The sequence below is a fragment of the Suncus etruscus genome, chromosome 15 (genome assembly GCF_024139225.1).
Source record: "Suncus etruscus isolate mSunEtr1 chromosome 15, mSunEtr1.pri.cur, whole genome shotgun sequence".
Taxonomy (NCBI): Eukaryota; Metazoa; Chordata; class Mammalia; order Eulipotyphla; family Soricidae; genus Suncus; species Suncus etruscus.
Window position 1 is genome coordinate 45,631,691 of NC_064862.1, and position 11,744 is coordinate 45,643,434.

General features: G+C 38.2%; 1 pseudogene; it reads right to left on the bottom strand.

Annotated features, from left to right (window-relative positions):
• Positions 1 to 522: 522 nt before the first annotated feature.
• Positions 523 to 9,783, bottom strand: LOC126029833 (ubiquitin carboxyl-terminal hydrolase 8-like; annotated as a pseudogene).
• Positions 9,784 to 11,744: the final 1,961 nt, after the last annotated feature.

The window sequence follows — 11,744 nt, forward strand, 5'->3', positions numbered from 1 at the left end:
AGTGCATTCAGCACTGTAGTGTGAGTACAGTACTCAGTTCCTTTCCCATATATTTCTGTAAAAATATTAGTACATTTTAGTGGATGTATTGAATTGAAAGAGCATTGCTAAAATATTCTTATAATAATCAATGTAATGTAAGTTTAGAGTGTAGACAGTGTAATGTGCATCTGGGCCCTCCAACTTCCTTGTACAGAGACTTCTGTGAATAAAAACATTAGAATGTTATTGCAGAAATACTAGTTTGAAAATAAGTTACTAAAACATTCTTATAATGAACACCATAATGAGAGTTTATGGTATCCAAATATCTTCTCCAGAAAATTCTGTGGACAAAAGCATTCAAACATTATTACAGACTTCTTTTAAATATGTTCCTGTAGGCCCCATTGAAACATAAAAGAGAAATATAAGCTGCTGAAGATTTCAAAGAAGAGGTGGGGATGCCAACGTAAACCAGCCTAATCTCACTTCATTTTTACAGTAAGCATTGTAATGACCTGTCTATTTCACAATAATGATTCAAGCAGAAAATAAGTTATATTTTATGGAGTTGTTCCTAGAATCAATAACACTGTGACAAGTCAAGGTTTTCCAAGAGGAAGTCCATATAGGTCTATAATTTTTGTATTCATCTTCCCTCATAGGAAAAGCATTTAAAATGTATTAGGTGTAATTTCCAAAATTTATCTTTTTTAGACTGCTTTCTTCAGTGACTGAAAAAAATAAAACCTGTTCTCTGTACCACCTCACACCCCAGAGAATGGTACACATCACAAAGAATGAAAATAAACAGTGTTGGCGGGGATGTGGAGAAAAAGGAACTCTTATCCACTGCTGGTGGGAATGCCGTCTAGTTCAACCTTTATGGAAAGCGATATGGAGATTCCTCCAAAAACTGGAAATCGAGCTCCCATATGATCCAGCTATACCACTCCTAGGAATATACCCTAGGAACACAAAAATACAATACAAAAACCCCTTCCTTACACCTATATTCATTGCAGCACTATTTACCATAGCAAGACTCTGGAAACAACCAAGATGCCCTTCAACAGACGAATGGCTAAAGAAACTGTGGTACATATACACAATGGAATATTATGCAGCTGTCAGGAGAGATGAAGTCATGAAATTTTCCTATACATGGACGTACACGGAATCTATTATGCTGAGTGAAATAAGTCAGAGAGAGAGAGAAAAACGCAGAATGGTCTCACTCATCTATGGGTTTTAAGAAAAATGAAAGACACCCTTGTAATAATAATTTTCAGACACAAAAGAGAAAAGAGCTGGAAGTTCCAGCTCACCTCAGGAAGCTCACCACAAAGAGTGATGAGTTTAGTTAGGGAAATAACTACATTTTGAACTGTCCTAATAACGAGAATGTATGAGGAAAATGGAGAGCCTGTCTAGAGTACAGGCGGGGGTCGGGTGGGGAGGAGGGAGACTTGGGACATTGGTGATGGGAATGTTGCACTGGTGATGGGTGGTGTTCTTTACATGACTGAAACCCAAACACAATCATGTATGTAATTAAGGTGTTTAAATAAATTTAAAAAAAAACCTGTTCTCTGTCAGTTTTATTTCTTTGGAAAATAACTTGAGGCAATTCTGGAGTGAACATTTGCTTGTGGGCACTAATGGCAGTTATAGAAGAATAACAGTCTCAAATGTCTGAGACTTTTTGTGACAGGTAAGGCACTGGATTCTGGGTTTGAATTGACATTGAAAAGTGTAAAAATAATAAGTTGATTGAGCTGCTTGTATCTCTGCCAAGCATACTCTGCATAAAGATGTTCATTATTTTGTTGTGTGTGTGTGTCTCTTCTGCCTATCTGCTTTGTTCAAGTCTTCATGGGATCATTCTGCAGAAATAGAAGTAGTTCATGTGAATCTTGTTGGCTATGCCCTGCAAATTTGTCATTGACCTTCCCATAGTTATCTTAAAGTATTTTGGGCTAGTATGCCTGTGCTCTCCTGCCCAGTGCTTTCAAAATGAGGCCACATTCTTTTGCCACTTTAAATTTATGACTCAACAGATTTGGCCTGTTAATATCATCTTGATAATGGTTTTGGATAAAATAATCAACCAAACATGGAGCGTTACACAGACATTATAATCTTGAACAAGTGTTTCTGAAGATATGAAGTCCATTGAGAGCTGGGCTAGTTCCCCAAAAAACAGAACTAAAATTTTGAAACTGATTACTCCTAATCCCAGTGATCTCTGCTTTAGGGTGACATGTTGGCTAGTTGGCCTTATTAACTGTTAAAGTCACTACTGGTTTCCTTTTCTTGTTCTCTTGCGCTAGATCTGGGGAGGAGCAGGAACTCTTTATGTTATAGGGTTCCTTATCCCATTCAGCAGAAATCTGTGACTTGGTTTCATTTTTTGTAAGTGTTCTGCTTCTGACAAGGCATAATAGGATCCATAATTTCTTCGTGGGGCTGCCATCTGTAGAAATATAAGCATATACTTTCCCTCAAGTGGGTAGACTTCCAGCTATTTATTCTTAGTCAAGGCGAATTAACTATTTGTGAACCTGTTTCTTAAAAATGTCTTTCAGTAGCTGTGTGGGCTTTCCTTGGCATAGATTCAAGAAGCTTAGTAAAAATAGTGTTAATGATATACAGTCAAGTGGTGTAATGTCTTCTTTCCTATATTTTAATAATGAGTTTTGATAGTTCTGTAAGTACATTCAACAATTCTGGTTCTTAAGGATTGTAAAGGATGTCAGTAACATTTTTGATTTGCCATTTGTTGTAAAATAATTGAAAAGTTTCAATATTGTAGCTTGTGCCATTATCAGAATTGATGGTATGGAGAACACCAATGACATAAAAATGATGTTAGGAAAAAGGAATAAGCAACCAGTAATAGGGCTAGCCCATATGAACCAATAATGAGTGCCAACAATTACATGAATATATGGTATGTTTGGGAAAAGTTTAACATATATAACATCCATTTGCCATAATTCATTTGTCTGCAGACCTTGTTTGTTACTTAAACAGAGCCATTCTAATGTGACAATAATTGAGCTATGGGGAGAACAGTTGCAGATTTGGCGATTGGAATGATCAATAACTATACTTTATCTCCAAGGTGAATCTGGAAAGAGAGGACTTTTGGAGCTGGTCCATGAAAAAAGTCTAATTCCTTTTGAGCTTTGAGGTCTATGTTCCTTGCCTATACAGTGTGGAGTCCCCTCATGGTGAGGAATAGAATGATGAGCTTAGAATTGGGGATTCCAAAGGTTTGGAGGTATCTATTAATGTTTGCAACAGTTGAAAGTCATTAAAAGTTTTGATATCTTTCTGATAAGTGGAGATTAAATGTGGAGGCACTGTAGTGCATTCCAGAACAAAGCCCAAATATTCAACAGTGGCATTTTCTGAATTTTCTCTGTTGCACTCTGTAAACCAGATTCTGCCAGGCAAGTCATCATAGCCTCAAGTTATATCTGAAGCTGCCTGTCATTATAACAGGCAATTAAGATATTATTTATATAGTGAATAATATAAGAATGGGTAAACCTTGCACGAGCAAGCTGTAAAACAATATCAACAAAATATTGGCATATGGTAGGTGAGCTGGTCATTCCCTGAGATAAAACTGTCCACCTGAATTTACACAGAAGAAGCCAGTACTTAAGAAAGGGATGGAAAATGCAAAATAGTTACAGTCCTCTGGGTGTATAGATATGTTATAAAAGCAGTGTTTTAGGTCTATTACAATCAATATCCAATCTTTAGGAATAACCAGTGGGTTTGGAAGGCTGTTTGTAATGAGCCCATGGGAACCATAATAGAATTAATATTCTTCGTTTGTTTGGTTTTGGTAACCCAGTGATGCTCAGGGGTTACTCCTGGCTTTATGCTCAGAAATCGCCCCTGGCCTGGGGGACCATATGAGATGCTGGGGGATGGAACTGTGTTCCATCCTAGACTAGAGTGCACAAGGCACTGCTCAGCCCCAGAATTAACATTCTTTAAGCCAATTAACAACTGTCATTTGTCCTACTTTTTTGTATAACAAAAATAGGAAAGTTCCATTCTAAAAATGAGGATTTAATATGTCCCAGTTTAAGATGTTTCACTATAAAGTATATTAACACCTTTAAGTTTGTGTTTTTAAAGGGCTACTGCAGCATCCACTAAGGATCATATACTTTTCACTGAATCCTAGAAAGGTGAAGGGTGCTGAACTACAGCGGCCCCAATTAAAAAGATGTGGCTCCTTAATTAGTGGCTAGAGAGGGAGCTGGTGGAGGAATATGATAATTATCATGGCACTGATTATGTAGGCCTCGACCCCATAGTTTCAGGACAGGAGAGCTACATATGGTTGGAAGGTTGCCACCTGTTCTTTTGGACCAAAGCATTTCAGCCATCTAGCATTCTGTTGGACAGAGAAAAAAGGAAATTAACCTATTTCTTGTAGATCATAAAGTATTTTTTGCATGGCCCAATTACAGAGTCAGAGCTGTGAAGAAGTGACAAGAACATCAGCATCAATGCCAAACAGAACTTTAAATTTCTTCCCTTGAATATCAAGGGTTATAAATGGCCACTTGGCCTAAGCTTAGAGAAAAAATGCCATAAAAAGATTATAAGGAGTTGATGCTACTGAAGCTTCCAATCCTAGGGCAATCAGATTGGCCAGGTAATTACAAAGAGGAGTAAAAGAAGCTGGGTAATGCACTCTTCCTTTTTAATAGTATAAACAGTTGGCACGAAAATTACAGTTATTGGGGCCGGAGAGATAGCATGGGGTAAGGCATTTGCCATGCATGCAGAAGGATGATGGTTAGAATCCCAACATCCCAAATGGTCCCCCGAGCCTTCCAGGAGTGGTTTCTGAGCATAGAGCCAGGAGTAACCCCTGAGCACTGCTGGGTGTAACCAAAAAAAAAAAAAAAAAAAAGAAAGAAATTACAGTTATTATTTCTTCAACATATTCAAAATCTATTATCACTACATGAACAAGTTCCTTACTAATTAGGATGTTTCTCTCTATTAGCAGATTTATAATACCTGGTAGGTTTAGCCTCTTTTTGACAGATTTTAATTTTAGGGGCACTGGACCATTGTTAGGGTCTCTGTCTCAGGGCAGGGGATATCTATAGTACAATTTCCATGTACCAGGTTTCAGTGAATCTATTGATCTCAGTCTTGTTGGACTGGGCTAGGAGGAGACACAGATGAGAATGTCCTCTGATGATGTGGAGGGCTGCCCAGTTTTTTGAGACAGGATGACTGGGTCTTAGTCTCGAGAATATATGTCCAGGAATAGTCCTGCAGTTTCTATCAAAATGTCCCAATTTACCACAATTAAATTATCTGCCCTAATTTGAGTCAGGATTACCAAATAATGGTAGTTGCTTGCCCAGTTGGTTTCCTTTACCACATCTTGGTCAAGGTCTGGGTGATCCCTTCAAAGAGGGTATTGGGGCAGCTCTGTATTCTTTAGATTGATAGCCCAATTCATCCAGATTCTCCTAAGCCTGTCTTTATAAAGAATAGGCCTGTATGGTGTTGGCACAAGCCTTATGTTTAATGGAACCAACATTTCCACAAGTTCTCAGAAATCCCATAACATCTCCCCTTTCTCTGATAGGATGCAAGATTGGCTGGCAGTCTTAATTGACATTCTCAAAAGCTAATTGTCTTAGAAATTTTGTGGGTTTTTTTTTTTTACCTCTAACTTGTTTCTGGATAGCTTTTGTTGGTTTTCTCTAAAGTCAGTAAGAAACACAAAATATAACATGGAGATTGGCTCATATGATGCCCATTTGTTATTAAACTGGCCGAGTAAGGCCATTTTCATGCCCTCATAAGATGGAGCATGATTATCTTCCTGATGGGTGCTGGCAATGGTGCTACATCTGTCTGTTAAGCTGTGGCAGGAAAGTGTTAGGATTTTCCTACAGAACCACTTTTGGACCCTAAGTCCAAAGAGACAGTAGCTAGCTCATCTTTAATATCCCCTCCTCTGATATATTAGTCCCAGCAGATAGTGGTTTCTCTGCTGAGCACTGAATTATTGGCCTTGTGAATGAGTTCTAGTTTAAAAATGAACCACCACTTGGAAGGCCCTTTTATTTCCCAATATGGAAGTCATTTCAGAGAGTCTGGCCTTTACATTCCATAATGCATGATATATGTATTAGTACTAGAGTAAAATAAAGCCTCCTAGAAGTAATACCAAACTTCCTACTATATATATATATCACCACTCTTTAAAGGATATGGTAAAAAGGCATGAAAAATGGCCTATTCCCCTTGTTTCACAGCCAGTATACTATCATACCATTGATTCAAAAGGAATTAGCCCTGATCCACAATGGGATTATCAACCCGACCCACCAGGGGATCATCCCACTCACTATTATTGGTATCTTCTCAGATTGGAGGTATTTTATGGAAGTATTAAACACATAAAAAAAATATAGGCTTTCTCATTGAGTCTTTTGAGGTATTCTTGTGGAGGGTGAAAAACAGGGCAGTTTTTCATCACACATCATGTCTTTTTGGATTTGTGAAGTTATTTGTAGCCACGAGAGAAGTGTCCTTGGTCTGGGGTCCTTCTGGGGGTGATTCAGTGGCATGCAACAGTCCATGATTAGGAGGATAAGAGAGGGGCCATAAAGCATGAGTCAGCAGGTGTGTTGGTTGTAATTTCTTGACGAGGCATGTGATGTGGGGCTGGGAGGATGTCCCTTTGGTTTGGGAGCTTGGTGGTGGTTTATTGAAGCAGGAGATTGGTCTTGGTACCTAATGGGTTAATAACTGAGGGTAAAGAGGATTAAATAAGGAAGGGTGATGGATCAGGATTGGGGATGAGAAAATAGAGGGGTTTCTGGAGGGGGAGGGGCAATGTATAATAGGGGCAATATACAGTTTAGGCAAACAAACATGGTTTGTTTATATTTTAGGTTTGGCAATCAAAGAGGAGTCCACTGTCTACAAACTCATGCCCACATAAAGACAGACATTAGTGTTCTATTCCTAGGTTGTTGTTGGAGGCCTGACCCTCGTAGGCTGGGTCTGAGCTTTTGAGATATGATTGAAGTAAGAAAAGATAAATAATTGGTTATGGTATGGCTTAGAATAGAAAGGGGGAAAAGCAAAAGATAGAGAAGAGGAAGGAAGAATAAGTAAATATGGTTAAATATGTTAAAGAAGAATGGGCTAATGTGTCAGTATTGGCAGGTTTTCCTCTTTCAAGGCTCTTCATCACTAATGGGGGTGGTCTTTGCTATGTAAAGGTTTCAGGGTTATATAGTGGCTGAAGATTTTTTAGGATAAGCACAGTTTTCGCATCTAGAGAACTTAGCAATGTGTTGGTGAGGACTATAGGATGTGGTTACCCTATGTCTGCTGCATCTTAAGTATAGTGTTACCTTTCCTATGGAGCAAGTGACAGCTAGATTTTTTTAAATAGATTTAATTTATGGGGAAGGATAAAGGAGAGAGGGGAAAAAGAAGTAGAGGGGGAAGAGATAAAGAAAGAAAAAAGGAAAGTAGTGATTTGCCAAAACATGTTCGGTGAGTGGGATCTGTAACATAGGTCTTTGGTGCACCATTGACTGTTTCAGTGGTCTGAATGATCACCTGCTTTGGGTCCTAATAGAAGACATAAACAAAAGAAACTGGGTAAATTAGAGTATTTTATCAAGATACTGACATAATGGACACTTCTTATGGTAACCAATATGATTGAGCACTATGGTTTAAAATTAGGATTTCCACCCTTTGTTTCCAAGGCCCTCTGTGGACAAAGAAGCTGAAGGGTTATTTTGTACTTGGTAAAATTAAAGTATTAAAGCATATTGTTAGTAATCACTGCAGTGGGAGTCCGAGCTTCCCATTATATTCTGCACCTGAATCTGTGAATAAATACATTAGGACATTATAATAGACATTGTGGTTAGAGTTTGATTACATGTCTGTTCACTCAACACTGCTGCTTCTGTCATTGCTGGTTTCCCTAGGTTGTAATGGGTAATAGCTTCTTTGTGTTGCACTCCTTCCATTTCATTTGAACACTTCTCATTATATGTTGGGACCTATGGTGTTTGGGGGTTTTTACCCTTTCAACCCTTGTATTTGTTCATGGATTACAGTATGTTGATGTGGTATATGTTCTAAATACCTCAAAGAAGTGCTATCATTCTGTATTTATCCTTCTTCTTCTGGCTTACTTTGTTTAACATAATATTTAGAAGATCCATTTATGTTGCTGCAAAATCCATGATTGTTTCATCTCTAAATGCTATGTAGTATTCCACTGTGATAAATACCAAATCTTCATGATCCATTCATCTGTAGTTGGGTATCGAGGTTGGTTCCAGATCTTGGCTATTGTGCTGAGTGCTGCGATGAATAGTGGAGTGCATACATACTTTGTGATCAATGTTCTTCCATCTTGGGGGTAGATACCCAGGAGTGCAATTGCAAGATCATATGGCAGCTCAATTCTGAGTTCACTAAGATTCCTCCAAACTGATTTCCATAGGTGTTGGACCAGGCAGCATTTCCACCAGCAGTGAATGAGAGCTCCTTTCTTACTACATCCTAGCCAAAAGAGATTAGTCCCATTATTTTTGATGTGGTACCTCATTGTTGTCTTAATTTGAATTTCTCTAACAATAAGTGATGGTGAGCATATTTTTATGTGTTTCTTGGCCATTTGTCTGTCTTCTTGGAAAATTGTCTATTTCTTCTCTGCATTTTTATGGCTTTATTGGGTTTTGTGGGGCTCACCTTTCTGAGTGCTTTATATATCCTAGATATCAATCCTTTGTCTGATGTGTTGAGTGTGAAAAATGTTCCCATTCTGTTAGCTGTCTTTTAGTTTTAGCCAGTTTTTCTTTTGTCATACAGAAACTCTTTAGTTTCATGTAGTCCCATTTGTTTAAGTTTGATGCTATTACTCTTGCCATTGGCATTCCATCAACAAAGACTTTTTTGAGGTATAAGTCTTGTAGTGTTCTGCCTATTTTTCCCTCAATGCATTTTATATATTTAGGACTGATTTCCAGGTCTTTAATCCATTTTGAGTTGATTTTTGTATAGGGTGTGAGGGATGGATCAATCTTTAGTTTCTTACAGGTGATTATACAGTTATTCCAACACCATTTGTTGAAGAGACAGTCTTTGTTCCATTTCAGGTTCTTGGATCTTTTATAAAATATCAGTTGACCATATACTTTTGAGTATATCTCTGGATATTCTGTTCTAACCCACGGGTCTGATACTCTGTCTTTGTTCCAGTACCAGGCTGTTTTGATGACTATGGCTTTATAATAAAGCTTCAAGTTAGGTAAAGAAATGCCACCCAGTTTCTTGTAAGTAAGGATTTGGCTAAACTAGGTCTTTTGTGGTTCCAGATAAACTTTATAATTTGTTGTTCTAGTTCCTTAAAAAATGATGTCTGAATTTGGATAGGGATTGCATTCAATCTATATAGTAATTTAGATAAGATAGTCATTTTGATTATGTTGATTCTTCCTACCCATGAGCAGAGGATGTTTTTCCATTTCCGTAGGTCATCCTCAGTTCATTTCTGAAGCATCTTGAAGTTTTCATAGTATAGTCTTCGATGGTGAACCTATGGTATGCATGCCAGCAGTGGCATGTGAAGGCCTTGCAACTGGCAAGTGGGAAAGGGTCTGCAATTAAGACATGTGGTGAGGCGGGAGGCGAGTGTGCTGATGTCTGCTTTGCAGCTCACCTGGCAACAGGGCCGGAAAGGCCATTGGGAGGACCCGGCATTGTGCAGTGGTTTGGGCACTCGGGCTCAAAAAGGTTAGCCATCACTGGTAGGTCTTTCACTTCTCTTGTCAGGTTGATTACCAGGTATTTGATATTTTTATATACTATTTTAAATGGGATTGAATCCTTAATGTCTTTCTCCTCTACTTCTTTATTTGTATGGAGGAATGCTACTGTCTTTTGTGTATTGATTTTTTTAGCCAACCACTTTGCTGTATTGGCTTATTGTTTCTAAGAGTTTTACTGTGGACTTTTTAAGATTTTCTATGTATATCATCATATCATCTGCAAAAAGAGATAGTTTGACTTCATCTTTCCCTATTTAAATTTCTTTAATTCCCTTCTCTTGTCTGATAGCTATTGCTAGTACTTCTAAAACTATGTTACATAAGAGTGGAGAAAGTGAGCAGCCTTGCCTAGTTTCTGACCTTAGTGGAAATGTTTTCAGTTTTTGCCATTAAGGATAATGTTGGCTGTGGGCTTTTTTTTTTTTTTTTTATAGAAATCTGTAACTATCTTGAGGAAGGTTCCTTCTTTTTTTTTTAATTTTTTTATTTTGAATTATGAGAACAAAAGATGCAAAGAAAGAGGACAAGGTAAAGTTACAGTGGAGGGACAATCACCCATAACATAATTCTCAGAAGTCCCCTTGCTGATATCTTAACTTTGAACTTTCAGCCAAAGAACATTAAGATAAATAAAACAGAATCCATGTGCAATTACTTTGTCCCTCAGTCCCCAGATTGTAGCACATTATAATATTTCTTAACAGCACACAAGGCAATCTAAAGCCATCAAACTTACGTAACTCCTTAAACATTAGAGGCATAGTATTTTTTACATTTCCATGTACATGCATATTAGCTTAAGTTAACCTCAAATTTTAAGTGGGTGCGTTTTAAGGATTAGAGTCAAAGGAGCACAGTAAAAACGGTGTTTTAGAGTCGCAATTGTTTGCATAGGCCCACCAAAATATGAGAGGCATGGAAAGGAGTAACCTTGGCCTAAATACAAAGAGATCCTACCCCCTGAAGTTTCCTGGCACAAGACCAGCTCTAGGCCTCAGGCAAGACATTGTCTGTAGTGCCAACACACTTTTCACACAGTCTCTGTTGTTGGTATCATGTTTCTGTATTAAGATTCTGGAATCTGCATGTCCTACATTGAAGTCATGATGTGGGGTGTTTTCTCGTTTCATCTCACCATGAAAGGGCAATGCAGGAAGCCCTGTCCTGTAAGCAAGTTGTTGTTGTTAAGTCTTCTCAGTGTTAAGGGAAGTGTCGTTTGAGCAGGATGATGTCTGAGTAGCGGTAGGGTCTTCTGTGGTAGAGGATTCTTCCAGGTGATGTTATAGACAAACCTCACAATTAAGGGGCAATACAGCAAGCCCTGTCCAGTAAGCAGGTCATTGTTCTTGTTGTCTTCTCAGTGTTAAGGGGTGTCTCTTTTGAGTAGATCATTGTCAGAGCAGCTGTAGGGTCTTCCCTGGTAAAGGAATGCCTCCAGGTGATGTTATATACAACCTTGGATATTTTGTAAATGTCTTCTGTAGATCAAGGGGTGAATGGAGAATGCCCATTCTTCTGAGGCCTGTGCCAGGTCTTTATGTCAATGTTCGGGGTGTAAGGTCTCATTGCACTACAAGATTTGTGTGTTCCCATCTCTATTAAATAAGAACTTATTGATATGTATAGTATTTTCCCATTTTAGTGTGCCTAAGCAAACAAGAAATAAAGCCACGTGGTGCTATCAGATATATGGGGGCGTAAGAACATTTCGGACAAGACCCATGACTTGGTTCAAACATAAGTATTATACTGAGGAATTCTTTCACAACAAATTCCATATTGAGCAGTTCACAAAGAGAAGATAAAAAACATTGGGGGGGGGGATCATCACTGTATAGGAAAATACTCAGCAAAAGTTTATAGATGTCAAAGAAAACACCCATAAAATGTTGA